This window comes from Triticum dicoccoides, chromosome 7A, assembly GCF_002162155.2.
Source record: "Triticum dicoccoides isolate Atlit2015 ecotype Zavitan chromosome 7A, WEW_v2.0, whole genome shotgun sequence".
NCBI classification, from domain to species: domain Eukaryota; kingdom Viridiplantae; phylum Streptophyta; class Magnoliopsida; order Poales; family Poaceae; genus Triticum; species Triticum dicoccoides.
The window spans coordinates 71,624,381-71,644,796 of record NC_041392.1 but is presented as its reverse complement, the minus strand read 5'-3'; positions in this window follow the sequence as shown (position 1 = coordinate 71,644,796).

Here is a 20,416-nt window from a genome sequence, read left to right as displayed (position 1 = left end):
TCGCGGGATCGGCGCTGTAGGGTGCAAACAAGCGCAACGTGGTGCTAGGGAGGCTCTACGCATGGTGGTGAGCATGTTGGACGCACGCCCGGAACCAAATGGTCACCGGAGCTGCGTCGGCGACGAGTGCGGGCGGCGGTGCAGTCGGGCGAGAGGGGCACGGTGGCTATGGAGTGCAGGAGAGAAAACGGGGAGGGGGAGGATGATCAGCAGCTCACGGTGAACACGAGGAGCGAGTCGGCGAGCTCGGGGAGGGGCAGAAGCGAGCGGGGCGACGAGGGGGATCTTCGGCGTCCGATAGCGAGGATGAGGATGATGGCGTCGCTTAGGGTGTTCTGCGGGCGCGTGCTTCGTCTTGGGGCTCCATGGCGTCGAGGCAGAGCCTCTGGATAGCATGGAGAGGCGAGGGGGAGGCGATGGCCGCGGTTGCGCTCGTCGGCGGCGACGACATCGCTTGGTGCCTTGCGTGCGAGAGAGCCAAAGGAGAAGGGGAGCTCGGGGAGAGGCTGAGAGGGCTTGGGGGGCGCGTGGCGTCTCCAGGGCAACGTCGGGGAGGCGGCAGCAAGCAGGAGGTGGCCAGGCGCGACGTCGGCGCTCACCACCGAGCTGCTTCGTGCGCTAGCAAGGGGAAGCAGACAAGCGCGCCCCTAGTGGGCTGGGCGAGCCAGCTGGGCCGGCTTTGGTGGGCTGCACAGGTAGGTGGCCAGGTAAGTGGCCCAGGTAGGCGTTCTCTCTCTCTCTTTCCTAAATTGTTTCTGTTTTCTATTTTTTCTGCAATTGTTTTCACTTAAATAAAATGCTAAGACATTTCCAATAATCATGAAACTAATCATGGCTACTGTTTATAATATATCCAACAGTAAACATTTTAGTTTATGATTATTTGAGCATTTAGAATATTTTATAGCATTTAAATGCCCAAATGCAAATATAATATGATTTAATTCAGAGCCCAAATATGTCATGAAAAAATGTGCAACACCTCTGGTTATTGCTTCCAGCATTTTGTAGAAATGATGAACATTTTTGAAAACCATTTGGATTCACTGAGAATATTTTTAGTTGAACCTAGTGAATTTCATTTGGTGCTAGGGTTTCAACAATCCCAATTTCAAGTTTCTTTGGAATTAAAACATGATGGCATGAAGAACAAGCAAAGTCAAGCAAGGGCTGGACTGGAGCTGTGACAGCCATGGTCTTCCCATCGTCCGCCACATCTTCCTCCTCCTCGGCCATAGCCCCTGTCGTTGCGCTCGAGGCGTCGGCTGACACGTCCAACTCTCACGGCCCTGAGCTCTTGACATTCGTTGGTGGTGTGGGTGTGGAGGTCGTGGTACACACAGTACCGGCTTCCATTGGATGACTCGGGCTGATCCCTACCTCGCTTGGTGTCTAGCTCCGCTGCAAGCACGGCAGCCCCCTTGCGCTTCACGTCCTTGGCCTTGGCCTTCTTCTCTTCTCGGTCGGCAGCCGGGAGTACGAGGAGGGAAAGGCGCCCTTCCTCAGCCCTGGCGCACTTGGTCGCCAAGTTGAACAGCTACAGGGATGTGCACAGGTCTTCATGGATTGCTAGCTCCTCCTTCATCTTGATGTCGCGTACGCCATCGGAGAAGGCCGAGATGATGGCTTCTTTAGTCACCTTGGGGATCTTGAGGCGAGCGTTGTTGAAGCGCTGGATGTATTTCTACAGGGTTTCCCCTTGCTGCTGCTTGATGCGGCGCAGATCGCTCACGGCCGGGGTCCGGTCGCGAGTGCCCTGGAAGTTGGCGATGAAGCGAGTGCGCATCTCGTCCCAGGAGGAGATTGTGCCAGGAGCCAGGTGCGGGCCCCGTCCTTGAGCGCCATGGGGAAACAGTTCACCATGACCCTTTCATCTCCGTTGGCGGCGCGGGGTCCGCCGTGCCATCGTAGCGAGGGGGCAGGTCAGGCTTGAACTTGCCTGGCCATGCGACGCCGCGTAGCTTGGGGGTGAGAGCACGGTAGCCTGCTATGGCCACTGGTGCCTTTTGCTGGTACTGGGCCTGCTCCAGGGGATTACCGCGCGCCGCCACTTGGAGCAGTGCGGGGTCTTGGCGTGGAGGTGCAGGGACGCGATCTTGGCGCACCGGTGCTGGGAGCGCGCGAGCACCTTCTTGGGGTCGAGAGATCTCTTGGCAGCTCCTTTCTTGCTGCGCAGGCGCCCGACGCGGAGGGTCTCGCCCTGGGGCTGCGCGCCTTGGAGCCAGGGCGCCTTCTTGGGGAGGAGGTGGTGGAGGAACCTCTTGATCCCCGCCTCCTGCACGAAATGGTGGGCGAGGTAGCGAGGGGGACGGCAAGGGGGAGCCCCTGCGGCACTGACGAGCTCGGTGATGCGGGCGACCCAGTCCTCGTAGAGGTCATCGACGGGGCGGTAGTGCAAGAGCTCTCTTGCCAGGAGCAGCGCGGCATGCGCGTCCGTGGGGGCACGACAGGCGTGGGACGACGAAGCGGCTGGAGTCAGCAACGGTGGGGCGGTGCGGCCCTCCTGCCGCACCGAAGATTGCTGGGACGAGGCCTGTTGTTCGTTCCCCGCCGGGCCGGTGGCGGCGTTGGCGGCAGGCGAGGGGGAACGACGAGGGCGTCCGCCGACGGGCGCCGTCTGGGCAACGCGGGTGGCGAGAGCAGCCCAGACACGACGGAAGATCACACGCGAACAACCAAAGAAAGATTCCGGCGCACCCCTACCTGGCGCGCCAAATGTCGTATTTCGGGTTCCGGCAGACCCTTGAGGTTCGAACACTGGGGTGCGCTCGGAGATCTCTCCCCTACTGATCTACGTCCAATCTCCTCACGTGATCTAAGCTGGAAACAACGAACAACGCAAGGGACACGAGGTTTATACTGGTTCGGGCCACCGTTGTGGTGTAATACCCTACTCCAGTGTGTGGTGTGGTGGATTGCCTCAGGGGCTGATGATGAACAGTACAAGGGAAGAACAGCCTCGCGAGAGGTGTTCTTGAGCTGGTGCGATGAACTGTTTGGGCGATTTCAGTCGCCTCTCTCTCTCTCTCTGCTGGGGCTCTACCAGATCTCTAGATGTCTCTCGATCTCTGCCTTCTGTCCGATCTCTAGATATCTCTACTCTGTGGTGGCTAGCTCTATTTATAGAGACCCTGGGCCTCTCCCCAAATAATGAGCTGGAAGGGCGCCAACAATTGGCCATTTGGAAGGGGAACATCTAGTACAAGTTATCCTGACCAAAGGTGGTCTTCGGCTGCCAAAAGCACTGGTGATGACATCGTCTTGGGCTCCACGGTGACCTCCGTCCTGCCACTCTGTTGGTCTTGGTCTCTGTCGGTGTCAAAACCGGCGGATCTCGGGTAGGGTGTCCCGAACTGTGCGTCTAGGCCGGATGGTAACAGGAGGCAGGGGACACGAAGTTTTACCCAAGTTCGTGCCCTCTCGATGGAGGTAAAACCCTACGTGCTGCTTGATTAATATTGATGATATGGGTATTACAAGAGTTGATCTACCACGAGATCAGAGAGGCTAAACCCTAGAAGCTAGCCTATGGTATGATTGTTGATGTGTATGTTGTCCTACGGACTAAAACCCTCCGGTTTATATAGACACCGAAGAGGGTTAGGGTTACATAAAGTTGGTTACAATGGTAGGAGATCTGAACATCCGTATCGCCAAGCTTGCCTTCCACGCCAAGGAAAGTTCCTTCGGACACGGGACGGAGTCTTCAATCTTGTATCTTCATAGTCCAGGAGTCCGGCGGAAGGTATAGTTTGGCTATCCGAACACCCCCTAATCCAGGACTCCCTCAGTAGCCCCTGAACCACTCTTCAATGACGACGGGTCCGGCGCGCAAATTGTCTTCGGCATTGCAAGGCGGGTTCCTCCTCCAAGTACTTCATAGAAGATCTTGAACACAAAGATAGTGTCCGGCTCTGCAAAATAAGTTTCCACATATTGCCATAGAGAGAATAATAATATTAACACAAATCTAATCTGCTGACGTATTCCGTGGTGCGACACACCACGGCCGAGCCTTTATCCGAGTCGTTTAATTATCCACCTCAGCGTGGTATGCGAGGTGGTTTCCTTGGCATGCCTTGTTAAAGCAGAGATCGTGTCCCCTTATTACGGGATTCTCATCCATACGGGCGTGGGTAACCCAACCACTTCTAGGACTCCTAGATCATAGGTAAGTCCAAACGGACACGGGGAGGACGCTTGATATCCACCCTCTTTATAAAGGGACAAAGTTTTTACCTTTTCCCTCCCGTGCTCAATCGAATCCTTCCCCCGCCTCAAGCTCAATCGCCCAAAGCTCAGGTCAGGTGCTCCAAACCTTCAATCATGTCCGGATCCAGCCTTCAAGGCCGATGGACGCCCTCCTCCATCACGGAAGAAGACATTAAAAAGTTGAGGGAGGCCATGTATCTGACCGCCGAGATGTCGCATCGGCTGCCTCCCCGGGGGCAGGCCGTCCCCTCTCCCAAACCCAGCGAGAGCGTCGTGTTTGTCTCCCACTTCCTCTGAGGTCTAGGTTTTTCTCTGGATCCTTTCGTCAGGGGCTTGATGTTTTATTACGGGCTAGATTTCCATGATCTAGCTCCGGACTCCTTCCTGCATATCACGACTTTTGTTGTCGTATGCCAGGCCTTCCTCCGGATTAACCCCCACTTTGGCTTATGGCTCAAGACCTTTGAAGTAAAGCCGAAGATGATCGAAGGGAAACATGCAGAGTGTGGAGGCGCCTCAATACGCAAGATGACGGGAGCTCCGTGGCCCAAAGGTTCCATCCCAGAGGTGTCTGCATTGTGGCAACAGGAGGGGTTCTACATCATGACTCCTAGAAGTGCCAAGTGGGCGGCCGCCCCTATTTTTCGCTCGGGCCCTCCACCACGACTGATGTCATGGATCAGCAGAGGATTGAGCTTGGGTCCAGCCAAGGACGTGCCTATGCTGCAAAGCCGCATTCGAGATCTGTTCAACGAAGATCTCAGTTTGGTCACGGTAATACAAGTTATGCTGGTTCGTCAAGTCCAGCCTTGCAAACGTCGACCCCTTCGCTTGTGGGAGTTCAATCCCGAGGGTCCGCGTGTCATTCAAAATTTTCTCGGCCTGACGCACGAGGATATGTATAAGTCATTTTTCGGACCTCAAGTAGAGTGTCCGGAAATCACCGAGGACATGGGCCTGAGTAGTAACCGCACCGCCGAACAGGTAAGGAATCTTTCGGCCGAACATTTTATCTTCCCTTCGTTACGAAATTATTTCTGAGAGTTTGTTCTTTCAACCAGGACTGGCTAACAAAGGCGAAGTTGATTCGATGTTTTGCCCCCCTCCCTGAGGGTTCGGAGAATCCGGTATTGGAAAAGATGCTCCAGACCGCACCTTGCCCAGATCCCTTGAAGGAAGATACTATGGAGGATAATGCGGGCAGACGCGGGCCCCCAACGCTGCCTATTCTAACCGAGGGAGCGAGTGTCTCCGTGAGGGAAGACGACCGGAAGAGGAAAAGGACTGCGCCCGGGAATTCGGAAGCCGAAGCTCCCAAACGGGAGAAGAAATCTTCCACCGGAGGCCCTACCTTGGGGGGCGCTACTACCACACAAAGTCCGCGGGGGGATCAATTCTCCCGGGAGTCATAAGTGACCCGAAAAATTTAATAGTACAGATATGCCATCCTTTTCTGCAGTTCGGGCCTTAGCCCCTCTCAAATGAGCTCGTCTTCGGGGGATCTTCTTCCAGAGATGATGGAGAGCGAGACGCCTCCTCCGGACTCCTCCGCTCTGGAAGCGGGTGACCCTGAAGTGTCGTCGCGGAGGGCCTCTCCGAGTTCGGTGAGGCCAGAAGATAATCCTATTGACCCCCGAGGCTCCAAGTGTCCGGCTCCCGAAGAGAGCAGACAAAAGAGTCTGGCACCGTCTAGTGTGCGATCGGACGTTCTGAGGGAGTTGGTGGGGCGAGTGGCCATCTCAGATGATCACCGCGTGCTGATGAATATGGTGATGGAGAGGATATCGTCCGCCGAAAGCGGATTTCATGAAGCTTTGATGAGTCTACTGACATGCTTTGAGGTACGTAAAAGGAATGTGTAATAGTCCTGCACATGCTAGGTGTCCCCTGTGTAGATAGTAGCCCCTGAGACTCTGGTTGTCGTCGGAAACGATGACGAACGAAGGATCATATTCCCAGGTAATAACCATACTGCCTCTATGTGCAGGAGATGGAAGCTCCGGTGTCCAGCCGTACTAGCCAGTTTGCCCGTTTAGAACGGCAGTTGGATGCGGCAGATGCCGACATCGAGCTTGTGAACAAAAGGCTTGACGAGGAACAAGGTAAGTATCCTTGTCTGGTAAACGCCACATAGGAAGAGTATGATGCCAGTGTTTTTAACATGTTCTGACTGCAGATGGAGCTGCCACTGTTGAAGCCTTGCGGGCGGAACTTTCCCGAGCCAAGGAACAAGCAAGATTGGGTAATGCGGCTGCTTTGAAGGCGGCCGAAGAGTTGCGAGCCGAGAAGGCCGCACATGGCGAGAGCAGGGATAAGATGGCCAATATGGCCGTAGAATTAAAAGCCGCCGTAGACCGTTGCCGGGCTCTTGAAAAGGAAAACTAGGAGAAGGCATCGGACCTTGAGAAGGCTGCTGCAACGGGAAAAGACCTCCGCTCTGCTATGAGGGCAAAGAAGGAGGAGCTGCGGGAAGCCGGGGATATTGTAGCCAGGAAGTCCTTTATGCTGCAGAGGAAGTACGGAGATCCACGGTATGCCCCTCTGGATCGGCTGTGAAGTTCGGAGGATGCGTATATGGATTTGGCAGCGAGTGCTGCTAATGCGGCCAAGTACTTCCAGAGTCAGACGGACCGTGAAGTAGACCAGCTGTTTTGGAAGTAGTTCCTTTCTCCCGAGCGTCCGCTTTCGTTGACGGATCAATTAGTCGAATGGGCCGAACTAAATAGGTTGTCCGGACTCTCCATGAGGTCTGTTGTGGATCAGCTATGGCCGGGAAGGTCAAAACCGAGCAGCTATTTCAGCTTGGTGTAGCAGGTCCTCGATGTGGTGCCGCGCATAAATGCGATGAAGAGGTCGGCATGCATAGAAGGCGCACGGATGGCCTTTGCCCGTGCTAAAGCATACTAGGCAGAGATGGATGCTACCACTATTGCAGCGCAGGATTCGGCCATAGGTCGAAGGGCTGCTGAGCACTACTTTGAGGAAGTTCTTGAGGGTGCTCGTTAGATAGAGACCCAGTGCTCAAAAAATATTATGTTTGAGTGACATGTAATCTCATTATAAGCGAAATGCTTTTATAAATTTTTATAAGGCTACTTTTATACTTTTGCCTGAAAGTAATGTGATGCCTCCTGGGCGGCCGTTTATGTATACATGTGTATAACCTGAAAGATTGCAGTCGTCGGCTTCAACCCCCACGCATATAATGCGGAGCTGTTCGCAGAAACACGTGTTCACACTTAACCCAACGTCTTGGTCCTATTAAGGAGGTGATAGCGGAGCGAGCGAGGCAACCGGACTATAATGCTTTAACACTTTCACTTAGCCATAGGAGTTTGACAGTGGGGCTACTAGATAGCCCCTGGTGGCTCCGCACTCTCCCGATCCCGGGGTGCATATATGCCTGGCCGGAAAGCGGCCCTTCGTTAAGGCGGAGGAATTCTAACATTCCCATGGGTCATCGAGTGGTTGACCAGTCTCACGCTAGATCATGACAGTCTGTTTTCGGCTTTCTCTACTGAGGTGCTCGTCCGGATGAACCAGGGCACAATCGCAGTAGTTCTCCTGGTGCTACCTTAGCCGGTAAAGCGGAACGTAAGGCACCAAAACACAGGAGCCGGGCAAACCCAACATTTTACCAAAGACATTGATTCGGAGCTGATGCATATAGGGCCAAACTCACGACGCTGAACACTCCCTAAGGTATTCATTCTTTGTGGTATAAACCGGGCCTGAAGAATGGCCTTTGTAAGAAGCCCCTTGTGTCCAGGTACGTGCATTGTTCTGGCGTGGCCACATGCCAAGAAGTCAGCATCCTTCTCAACGGTGGATATGTATCAACAAGAGACAGTAAAAAAGGTTTACGCAGGGTCTTAATCTAAAAAGAATCCTTGGGGCGGGTCCCTGCTGCACGTCTGCGCCTGTGTCTCCGTTGTGCCGTATCCTGGACGGGTGTAGCACGATGATCATCTGTAAAAGAGAGGAATTTAGGTAAAAAGGTTGTCGTGCAAAAGGATAGTTTTCTAAAGAAACCATGTATAATTCAAGATAAGAAGAAATCGCCACTTGTCTACGCGCGTTGAGCCCCTTGTATTGAAAGATAGGGGTGTGACCGTTTATTCAATATGAGTAGTGGCGCCGGACTTTATTAGTTGTGTCTGAGGTCTTGACGACATATTGGATGCTCTTGATGGTCCAGGCGCCTTTAGTGTGCGGCTGCCAAGGCAGCCTCACTCTCTTCGGCGCGCAGAGATCGCTTGATACTTCCGTGCACTAAAATGATGCCACGTGGACCGGGCATCTTGAGTGTTAGGGAGGCGTAGTGTGGTATTGCATTAAAGCGAGCGAAAGCTTCATGTCTGAGTAGTGCTTGATAGCGACTTTGAAACAGAGCGATGTGGAAAGTTAAAAGCTCTCGACGGAAGTTATCAGGGGAGCCGAATATAACTTGTAGTAGGAGGGAGCCCGTACAACGAGCCCCTGGGCCTGGCGTTACTCCTTTAAAGGTAGTATTGCTATGGCGAAATTGTGTTGGGTCTATCCCCGTCCCGCGGATTGTATCCTGGTATATTAGGTTTAGGCTACTGCCGCCATCCATCAAGAGTCGTGTGAAGTGGTATCCGCCAATTACTGGGTCTAATACCAGGGCAGCCCATCCTGCGTGCTGGATACTTGAGGAGTAATCGCGATGGTCGAAGGTGATTGGTTGAGACGACCAGTGGCAGGACTTCGCAGGGACAGGCATTTTGGTATATTTTTCTGGGAGTGCCGCGTTGTTTTTTCTCTTGATCATCTGTAACACATTTACTGTTTTGACTTCGGGTGGAAATTTCTTTTGTTCCCCATTGTCTTGCGTGGGAGGTTCGTCCTCGTCTTCACATGGTGTATCCTCCCCCTTGTGTACGGCGTTAAGCTTGCCGGACTGCTTGAAGACCCAACATTCTCTGTGGGTATGATTAGCAGGTTTTCCAGGGGTACTATGGATCTGACATACTTGGTCCAGAATTTTGTTGAGGCTGGACAGTTCATCCCTGGTGCCTTTGGGGGCGGCTTTTGATTTGGCCGAGGGACTTTAAATTTGGCATTTACAGCCGTACCCTTCGTGATGTCTTCTTTATTCCGGCGTTTGATATTGCTGTTGCACTGTGATTTCCCGTTTCCATCTCTAACTTCAGATGTACTGGGGTCGCTAGTGCTGCATCTGGCTAGCCAGCTGTCCTCACCCACGCAAAAGCGGGTCATGAGGTTTGTAAATGCGGCCATCGTTCTCGGCTTATTTTGGCCGAGGTGTCTGGCGAGCCATTCATCGCGGACGCTATGCTTGAAAGCCGCTAAGGCTTCAGCGTCCGGACAATTGACAATTTGGTTCTTTTTAGTAAGAAACCTATTCCAAAGCTTTCGGGCTGACTCTCCGGGCTGTTGAGTTATGTGACTCAGGTCGTCCGCATCCGGAGGTCGGACATAAGTCCCTTGAAAGTTTGCCCGAAAGGCCTCTTCGAGATCTTCCCAACTTCCAATGGAGCTTTTGGGGAGGCCTTTGAGCCAGTGACAAGCTGGCCCTTTGAGTTTGAGAGGTAAGTACTTGATGGCATGGAGATCATCCCCTCGAGCCATATGGATATGAAGGATATAGTCCTCAATCCAGACCCCAGGGTCTGTTGTTCCGTCGTATGCCTCTATGTTTACGGGTTTGAATCCCTTTGGAAATTCATGGTCCAGCACCTCATCGGTGAAACATAGGGGGTGTGCGGCACCCCTGTAGCTGGGTGTGCCACGTTGTTCGGATGTTTGTTGTGTTGCATTGTATGCTGGGGCGCGCTTGCGTGGTCCATAGATGGATCTTGTTGCACCGTCCTTTGGGTGCGAGCCCTCGCATGGGTCGCGTGTTGTATTGTGAGCGGCGTTGAATGCCGTTCTGTGTTGGTAGAGGGGTCGTCTATCCGACCAGGTGGCTACTTTGATATTTGGTTGTGGGGGGTCTGAGGCCTCCTCATCGAATTCGGGTAGAAGCTTCCACTTTGGGTAGCTCTTGGAGGGGCGATTGTCGCCGTACCTTGCTACAGTGTTGAGTATTTTGCTCCATCTGAATTGGAGCGTGTTTTGCGCAGCCTTGAGCCTCCGCTTCTGCTTTTTGAAGCTCCTTGCGGTGGCAACGAGCCTTTTACGGGCATTCTGCTGCTCCGAGTGCCTGTCCGGCGTTATGCCGTCTTGACCATTATCATTGATAGGATTTGTTTGTTCGGTTCGATTATCTGGATTGCCGTTGTCTAGCAGCGGTTCGCCCTGCTTCAGCGCTGGATCAGTGTGATCGCTATTTCTGTCGAGGCAGGATTTGGGGCGGCGCTTGCGTCGTTGCTTTGACTACTTTTCGAGGGAACAATCCTTCGGTGCATCCTTTCGCTCCTCGTCATCATCTTTGGGTGCGTCCACCATGTATACGCCATATGACGAGGTGACGTTCCAGGGCTCAATAGGCGCTGGTTCTTCATCGTCTCCTTCATCGGCGTCCATACCGTCAATGTCGTCGGAGCTGAAGTCGAGCATGTCGGTTAAATCGTCGACAGTGGCTACCAAGTGGGTGGTGGGTGGGCTTTGAATTTCTTCATCGTCTGTACCCCAATCTTGCTGACCGTAGTCCGGCCAGGGCTCTCCTGACAAAGAGAGAGACTTCAGTGATTTCAGGATGTCGCCGAAAGACGAGTGGTGAAAGACGTCCACGGCCGTGAACTCCATGATCGGCGCCCAATCGGATTCGCTCGGCAGGGGCGCGGAGGATTCGGAGTCCGGAGAAGAATCCGACTCCATAGAGTCACGAGTCTTGCAGAGTACGGGGCTGGTGTTCGGCTCAACCGCCGTCAGGATCGCAACCCCGAGGTGGCGTCCAACCGCCTATCCTCGATCGGCGCTGTCGGCTCCGAACTGGGGGTCGGAGTCAATGCGGGTGCGGCCTCCAGGGCACTGTTCGGCAGCAGAGCTAGATCATGCTCGTCGTAACAGTTCGGCGCGCTCGGCAGTGGTTCGAATCCGTTGAAGATCAAGTCCCCGCGGATGTAGGCCGTGTAGTTTAAACTTCCGAATCGGACCTGACGGCCAGGGGCGTAGCTTTCGATCTGCTCTAGATGGCCAAGTGAATCGGCCCGCAGTGCGAAGCCGCCAAAGACGAAGATCTGTCCGGGGAGGAAGGTCTCACCCTGGACTGCATCGCCATCGATGATCGTAGGGGCCATCGGGCTTTACGGCGACGGCACAAAGGAACTCTCAATGAAAGCACCAATGTCGGTGTCAAAACCGGCGGATCTAGGGTAGGGGGTCCCGAACTGTGCGTCTAGGCCTGATGGTAACAGGAGGCAGGGGACACGAAGTTTTACCCAGGTTCGGGCCCTCTCGATAAAGGTAAAACCCTACGTCCTGCTTGATTAATATTGATGATATGGGTATTACAAGAGTTGATCTACCACGAGATCAGAGAGGCTAAACCCTAGAAGCTAGCCTATGGTATGATTGTTGATGTGTATGTTGTCCTACGGACTAAAACCCTCCGGTTTATATAGACACCGGAGAGGGTTAGGGTTACATAAAGTCAGTTAAAATGGTAGGAGATCTGAACATCCATATCGCCAAGCTTGCCTTCCACACCAAGGAAAGTTCCTTCCGAACACGGGACGGAGTCTTCAATGTTGTATCTTCATAGTCCAGGAGTCTGGCGGAAGGTATAGTTCGGCTAGCCGAACACCCCCTAATCCAGGACTCCCTCAGTCTCGTTGCACCGGAATGGTAACCTTTGCCCGATGCCTTGGCCTGTGCTTGCCCCATTTGCACCAAAGGGGAAACAAGGACACTGCGCAGGCCGTCGCCTGCCTGGCGCCCGGCTGGTCTCGATCGTCATGGCTTGCGTCACGGCCTCCTCGCGAGGTACCCCTACCTTGATCTCTCCACCTCCTCGCGAGCCTGCCTGATGAGGCTGCCTCTGAGGAAGCTTCCGGTCGTCCTCCCCGCGAGGCTTGGCCCCTCGCGAGGGTCTTGAGCTTGAGCTGATGAAGATGGGCCGTGCTGGGCCCCCACTTGAGCCACGCCGCAGGCGGCAGGCAGGCAAGTCTGGGGACCCCCGTTCCCAGAATGCCGACACTGCTTGTGCATCCAATCCCTTAAACCCCGAAGTTATTCCACATGAGTCCACTATACCTACCTATATACGGTATCTACTTGCCGTTCCAAGTAAATTTGTATGTGCCAAACTCTAAACCTTCAAACATATATCCTGTTTTGTATGCTCGAATAGCTCATGTATCAACTAGGGCTGTCCGTATCTTCCATGTTAGGCGGGTTATTCTCAAGAGGAGTGGACTCCGCTCCTCACTCACGAGAAAATGGCTGGTCACCGGGATGCCCAGTCCCATGCTTTATGCAAACTAAATTAAAATAATTGCAAACAAAACTCCCCCTGGGACTCTTGTTAGTTGGAGGCACTCGTTGTTTCGAGCAAGCCATGGATTGATGCTTGTTGGTGGAAGGGGGAGTATAAACTTTACCATTCTATTTGGGAACCGCCTATAATGTGTGTAGCATGGAAGATATCGCCGTCTCTTGGTTGTTATGTTGACAATGAAAGTATACCTCTCAAAATATTATTCACCTCTGTTTCAAAACCGAGCTATGGCACCTCTACAAATCCCTGCTTCCCTTTGCGAAGGGACTATCTATTTACTTTCATGTTGAGTCATCATCCTCTTATTAAAAAGCACTAGTTGGAGAGCACCGCTGTCATCTGCATTCATTATTATTAGTTTACATTGAGTATGACTTGACTGGATCTCTTTTACCATGAATTACAATGTCTAGTCAGTCCTTGGTCTTTAAAGGTGCTCTGCATTTATGTTTTGCGGTCTCAGAAAGGGCTAGCAAGATACCATCTTGTTATATCATATTATGATTGTTTTGAGAAATTGTTGTCATCCGAGATTTATTATTATTGCTCGCTAGTTGATTATGCTATTGATATGAGTAAACTTGAGACCTAAGCGTTACTGCGAATGTGGTTAGTTATAACTAGTCGTCAACCCGTGCTGCAGCACATGCTAGTTAATTAGGGAGTCATGCAACAATAGAAATAGTAATGTCATTTCAATATTTCTTTTTATTTTAAATTATAGGGAATTATGATTTCTAATATTCATAAGAAGTATTACCAAAGACATATTGATTTATTGGGTGTCATGCTTAAGGTGTTGGAAACCTTGTGGAAAGAGGTAAATACATCTTGGATCAAGATACATCTTCTTGTGTCAAGAAATTAGGAAAGAAAATATCTTTATAGATGTACTAAATCTCTGATTGTTAAGTCTTCATGTCAAATGGTATAAAACTCCATATTATCATTCTTCGACCAATATACTATTTAGAGATTATGTACCCAACTTCTCCACTTTATTGCTTAGAACACCATAGCTTGTTTTCATTAACAATACATCTATTAACATTTGTATCTCCATTTGGAACTTGATAGTGTTGTTACCCATTTCTTGGAAACCATTGTGCCGATGCACTTAATATTTGATTTTATATCCAAGTAGCGACAATATTAAGTAGACCTTATAGAAGGGTACCAATATGGACAACCTTCTTAAGTAAAACTTAACGTAGAAATAGACAAATACCTTGTACCTGCAAACAAAGGGAATTTTCCAATCAATTTAATTCAGCAATAGTTACATCATAACAACGGCAAGAAAATGGTAGATAGTACTTAGTGGCTAAGCATAACATATTAACATTTGATTTAGTTGTAGCTGCAAAACTTGTTCGACAAAATAGGTCACAACATATGCATAAATATTCAGAAAAACTAATCTTTATCAAAAATACATTCATGATTTATTAATCTAAGTAAGGTCTCCCTGTGAACAGGTGTAACTACATTAAATTAGTAGAACCGACATGTCAATATATTTTGCAAGAGGCTAGACGACACATGATCTCTGAGTATGACTCTGAGTATTCTTCTATGGCGCCGCCAACAAATTCGGCCGCTACCCCTTTTTTTCATAATCAAGCATAAACTCTCTTTTTTTACCATGAGGCTTGAGGTCCCTCTATTTTGTACGTGCATGAATTTTCATGATACTCTCGCACTCTCAAGTGTGAAATTACAACACCAACGATCTAATCATTAAAACTAAGAAAATGATGTGTTTAATGCTGAACAGAAACAAAAGCGAAGATTCCAAAGGGAGATGCATACCATGCACTAATTAGTTCTGATGGAGCTGTAAAACAAGCAATAATGTTTGCGATGCAATATCGTTCACTGCACTATGCATGTAGGTTAATCTAAACATGAGAAAAAGTTGTGAAAATAGAATGTTAAATCACCTTCATATATTTAAATTGCACATAAGTTTAACATTAGATGAACATGAATAGAAAACCACCAAATAAGTATCGATTTTTAGAAATCTGTAAATCTGAGGCATGTAAAATTAGTTAATTCTGTTCCTTTGACCTGCAAGCTATTCCCCACTTTTATGAAGTAGAGGTTGGAGGAAAACTCACGCCAAAGAGAGCAGCAGAGGGACCAAGCGGAAGCAGAAATTAGGGGGTCAACTGTCGTAGACATGCAAGTTAGTCCCAACGGCTCAGACGTTGTTGTCAATGTCGGTTGTGCCATAGACTGGCCAGCATGCATATGATCTCTGAGAACGGCTCTTTTTGTTTTTTGGAAATTCTGACTACTGCTTTGGGGATACTTCTTTGGTGCGCTACCTTTTCTTCTTCTCAAAATCAGGCATACACTCTCTTTTTTGACCATGTGGCTTGAGCTCCATCTTCTTAGTACGTGCATGAATTTTAAATTTTTAGGGGGATTGAGGGGTGGACTCTTTTTAATGAGAGGCCTGACGACTTTTTATTCACATTGCTGGTATATATTCATATTTGTACACATATTTGTTTGGCACATTTCTTTTATTTTCACTGAACATAGACGTGCATGTTGGAGACCCTTTTCTTAGCCGGGAGACACATTTTTCTACGTGTGGGGAAAAGACACGTTCATTTTTCTATAGAGGTTAGATGTGGGCGTTTGGGAGTAGTACGTGATTTTTATTTTATTCAAGCAACATCTTCTAATAGATCTACACCTTTCCTTCTGAAAATCAGGCCTATACTGTCTTTTTTAACCATGAGCCTTGAGGTCCCTCTTTTCTAAACCTGTATGGATTTTCATTAATTTATTTTGGATTGGGATCTGAACTTTTTTGACGTGATGCTAGAGGAGTTTCTTTTGGATGTGCACCAAGGGGACTCTATTTTTTAGGATCTCAAGGGTACTCTTTTTGTACGTGGGGAAAAGGAACGCTATTTTTATTTCTACAGAACTTAGGCCTGGTCGTTTGGGACTCTATCCGTGTGCTCTTTAAACTAAAGTCTCAAGCGTGTTTTTTTTATTCAGCTTAAGTCATTACGTACATCCAATGGCTACAAATTTCTTAATTACAGATCCGACGGTTAATTAGTTAGCTTTTCTGCGATTAACATGGAGGCTTATATGGTGCCTCCAATTAGTAAATATAAGATCTTTTCTGAAAACTTGAATCCTAGCTTTACATATTTACAACCACAAGAGCAAACAGAGTTTGTAAAAGTTTTTCTTTATCACTTTCAGTTTGTCAACTGAATTGCTTGAGGACAAGCAAAGGTTTAAGCTTGGGGGAGTTGATACGTCTCCATCGTATCAACTTTTCCAAACACTTTTGACCTTGTTTTGGACTCTAACTTGCATGATTTGAATGGAACTAACCCGGACTAACGCTGTTTTCAACAGAATTACAATGGTGTTATTTATGTGCAGAAACAAACGTTTTCGGAATGACCTAAAACTTCATGGAGCAACTTTTTGGAAAATATAAAAAATACCTGCAAAAGATGAAGGCCAGGGGGCCCACCACCTATTCAAGAGGGTGGGGGCGTGCCTGCCCCCCTAGGGCACGACCCCCTACCTCGTGGACCCCCTGGAGCTCCTACGACTCCAACTCCAACTCTATATATTGTGTTTTGGGGAGAAACAAACCAGAGAGAAGAATTCATCACGTTTTACGATACGAAGCCGCTGCCAAGCCCTATGTCACACCCTAGCTAGTTCAAGCATTAGAATGTGCATCATGTTTAAATTCCTCTTAAATTTGAATTGGGGAAGGCAGAAACCCCCAACACCCCCCTGGAAACAACTAGGGTTTACTAAAATTATTTTCAATGAACCTGAAATGCCCTTCTAAAAAGTTCACCCTCTTTGTCTTGGGTTAGAACCCCTGACAAAATTGGTGTACAATTTTCTAGGTCAACAGAAGATCATTGATTTAAATCATAAGTATTTGAATTTGGGCATTTAAATGCTATAAAATAATTTAAATGCTCAAATAATTCTGGAAATAAATGTTTGCTGTTGGAAATAATCTAAACAGAGCCCACAATTATTTTCAGGATTTTTGGAAATGTTTTAGTATTTTAATTCAAGCCCAATAGTTGCAGTTAAATAGAAAACAGAAACAAAATCAAAAAAAAAAGAGAGGGAAGCCCACCTGGGCCTTACCTGTGCTGGCCAGCCCACCTGGCTCTGCCAGTCGTCGTCCTCCTCCCGCCAGAAGGACGCGGAGCGCGTGGCCGGCGCCCGCGGCCACACGCCGGCCACCTCCTGCTTCCGCCAACGCCCGGGAGACGTCCAGGGAATGCCACGCGACCCCCACGTCCCCATCTCATCCTCTCTCACTCTCCCCTAGTCTCCCTCACTCTCTCCCGCGATGGCCGAGCGCGAACCTCGCCGCCGATCGCCGTAGTTGCCACCACAGCCACTCCCTCGCCCCTCCGACGAGCCCAATAGCTCCGCCTCGTCGCCTTGGACCTCTCCGCCGACCCACGCGACTCCAAATGTCGCCGAACGCCGTCTTCGCCCTCGTCTTCAACCTCGGGCACCCGAGCCATCTCCGGTCGATTCGCCGTCGCTAGGACCTCCCCGAGCTCGCTGACCCCCTCTCCGACTCCGCTGTGAGCTCCTCTTCTTTTCCCCTTAGCTCCCGTGCTTGTTTGGCCTCTATAGCCGCCGTTTCCACCGCACCCGAGAGCTCCCTGCCGCCGGCCATGGCGCCGTCGTGGCCAGAGCCACAATGCCTCGAAGCCAAGCTCGCCGTTGTGCTCAGTGCAGCACCAGGAGCCCGTAGCCACCACCAGCTCTTTCACCCGTGCACCATAGCGTCGAAACCAACTCTGTCCGAACTCCGGCCGCCGCCACGAGCTCGATTCCGGCGAGCTCGCTCCACCCCAGCTCCTCCCACTTGCCCCAATAGATGCACACGAGCCCCAGCTGTCGATTTGGTCACCGGAGGACCAAATCTGAAGCCTTCCGCTGTCTTGGCCTCGCCGGCGACTCAATGCCGGCGGTATTAGCCCGGCTGACCAGGGGTTTGACCCCAGTTTGACTCGCCTGAGTCAATGACAAGTGGGTCCCCCTCTGCTAACTAAATCAAATTAGTTTTAACTAAAAATAATTAGTTTAATGGACTACTGACACGCGGGACCCACCAGTCAGGTTTGACCTGGACGTCCCCGTTGACCACTGACGTCACCCTGACGTAATGCTAACGCAGTAATTAAATTACTAGAATTTTTCTTATACAGGAAATTCCAGAAAATGTTTAAAACTTCTGAAAATCATAGAAAATCAACCATAGCTCCAAATGCAAAGATTTATATATGAAAAATGATCAGAAAAATTCAATCTATCCATCTGTAATGGTTTCATGCATGACAAAACAAGTTCACCTTGCTGTTTAAGCAGAATAAGGTAATGCACTAATAAGGCCATGTTTAATGAGCTAATATTTGAATCTTTGATTCAAATGAGTTCATCCCATTCTGTTTTATCTTGCATTAGGCCAAGACACATTCATATTGCCATGTCATAGCATGCATCATATTGTTGCATATCGTGGTAGGTTCTGCCTCCGAGGATATTCACGAGTATCCAACTGAAGGGCAGTATCCCACTACCACTCCATCAGGCAAGCAACCCATTGATCATTCTGATACAAACCCATGTTCTTGCTTCTGCTCTTGTTTACTGCATTAAGACAACGCGATTCAAACTACTGTGTGCTATGGTAGTTGAACCCTTATCCTCTGCATGACTTGTCATTGCCACAGTTGAAACCCACTAGCATGTGTAGGAGTTGGTTGAGCCATGTATGTGATTCCTACCTTGCTATGCCTGCTATGCTCAGAGTTGTGTCAGGTCTGGTTCATCCGGGTGATGGGCTAGAGTGAAATGGTTATGCCGGTAATGTGAGGGATGTGTTGAACATGTTTTGGTAAAGGTATCGATGAGAGGCCATGTAGGAGTACATGGTGGGTTGTTTCATTGAGGCCGTCCATAAGAACTGAGATCTGTATGCGTGATTTAAGATTCAGATACTACCACACATTGGGCCCTGAAATATGACCCCGCTCGACTTACTGACCCATCTCGTCCTCTGTCCAGGAGTTGCAACTAGTTTCTCGGGAATCCTGTACACATCGTTTGGGGCCATTGAGGACACCCCGGCCGGATTTCCTTGCTGATGGAACCTGAATAGGCGCTAAACCTGGACTAGAGACTTGTGAGGTCAGTCAGGTCGTGGTCTACACCCACGTCGGTTTTCGCTTGAAGTCTGCCGAGCACATGTCGTGTGCAGACGCTAAGTGGTGGAAACATGTGTGACGAAGTACACCCCTGCAGGGTATAAAACTATTCGAATAGCCGCGTCCGCAGTAAAGGACTACTTGGTTGCCTATACAGTTCATAGACAAGTTAATGGATACTACTAAAAGACTCAAGATAAGTGTGAGTACCGAGGATGGCCCTCTCGTAGGATGACGAGGGAGGATCCCCGGTGGAGTATTGTGCTGGTGAGTAGTGGACTCGTGTGCGAAAACTATTTTACTAGAGAAGTTCCATAGGATAGCTTAGCCAAGAGTCAAAGCTGGCTTGCTGCAACAATCCCACCACCTTCTTGAGAATGAGCATGTATAGTAGGTTTTGATGTAAGACTTGCTGAGTACCTTGTACTCATGTTTGCTTATTTATTGTTTTCAGACGACAACACTGCCACCTCCGATGGGTTTTATGTAGACCTTGATGTCGACGAGTGACTAGCCACCCAGGTGGTGATCCTGGCCATGGAGGGCCCTATGTAGATAGACAGGCTTCGAGAAGCCTTCTTTCTTTCTAGTGTCTGTACTCAGACCGGTTGCTTCCGCATGTGCTTGTATGATTGTATGACTTGAGTGTCGGGTCATGTGACCCCTATCTGTATGAACATGTTATGTATAGCTCTCTGGAGCCTTTAAATAAAGTACTTGAGTTGTAGAGTTTTGTTGTGATTCCATGTTGTATGTACTCATATCGGGCATATTGTATGTACGATTGAAATGCTTGGTATGAGTGGGATCCGACAATCTAGTTGTTTATCCTTGGCAGACTTTCTTATGGGGAAATGTTGTCTAGTGTTCCTCGAGCCATAGTAGTCCGCTACAGCCCGGTTCACCGGAGTCCTGCTGCCCAGCACTACTGCTCAGGACACTTGACTGGCCGGCATGTGATTCGCTTCGTTCCTATATCTGTCCCTTCGGGGAAATGTCACGTGGTGACTTCCGGAATCCTGTTAGCCCAGTGCTACAGCCCGGAATCACTCGCTGATGACCGACATGCTCGATGTGATTCATGTATGCATGTCTCCATAGGTCTGTGCCGCTTTGGGTTCATGACTAGCCATGTCAACCCGGGTTCTCTGTCATATGGATGCTAGAGACACTATCATATACGTGAGCCAAAAGACGCAAACGATCCCGGGCCATGGTAAGGCAAGACCCATGGGATACCGTGCGTGAGGCCGCAAAGTGATATGAGGTGTTACCGGCTAGATCGATGTGGCTTGGAATCGGGGTCCTGACAGCGTTGGCATCAGAGCCGTCTGCCTGTAGGTTCGTTGAGCCAAACTGGTCGATGTCGAGTCTAGAAATGCTTGAGTTATATGTAGGGGAATTGATTGTGGGAGGGAACGTAAGGCTATTTTACTCCTTTACCCTATGCCTCTGATCTAAGTCATTCTCTTCTCATTCCACGAGGGTTAAGGACTAGGCTCTCTTCTTCTATCAGGTTCACGTGTTACTAATCTGTAGT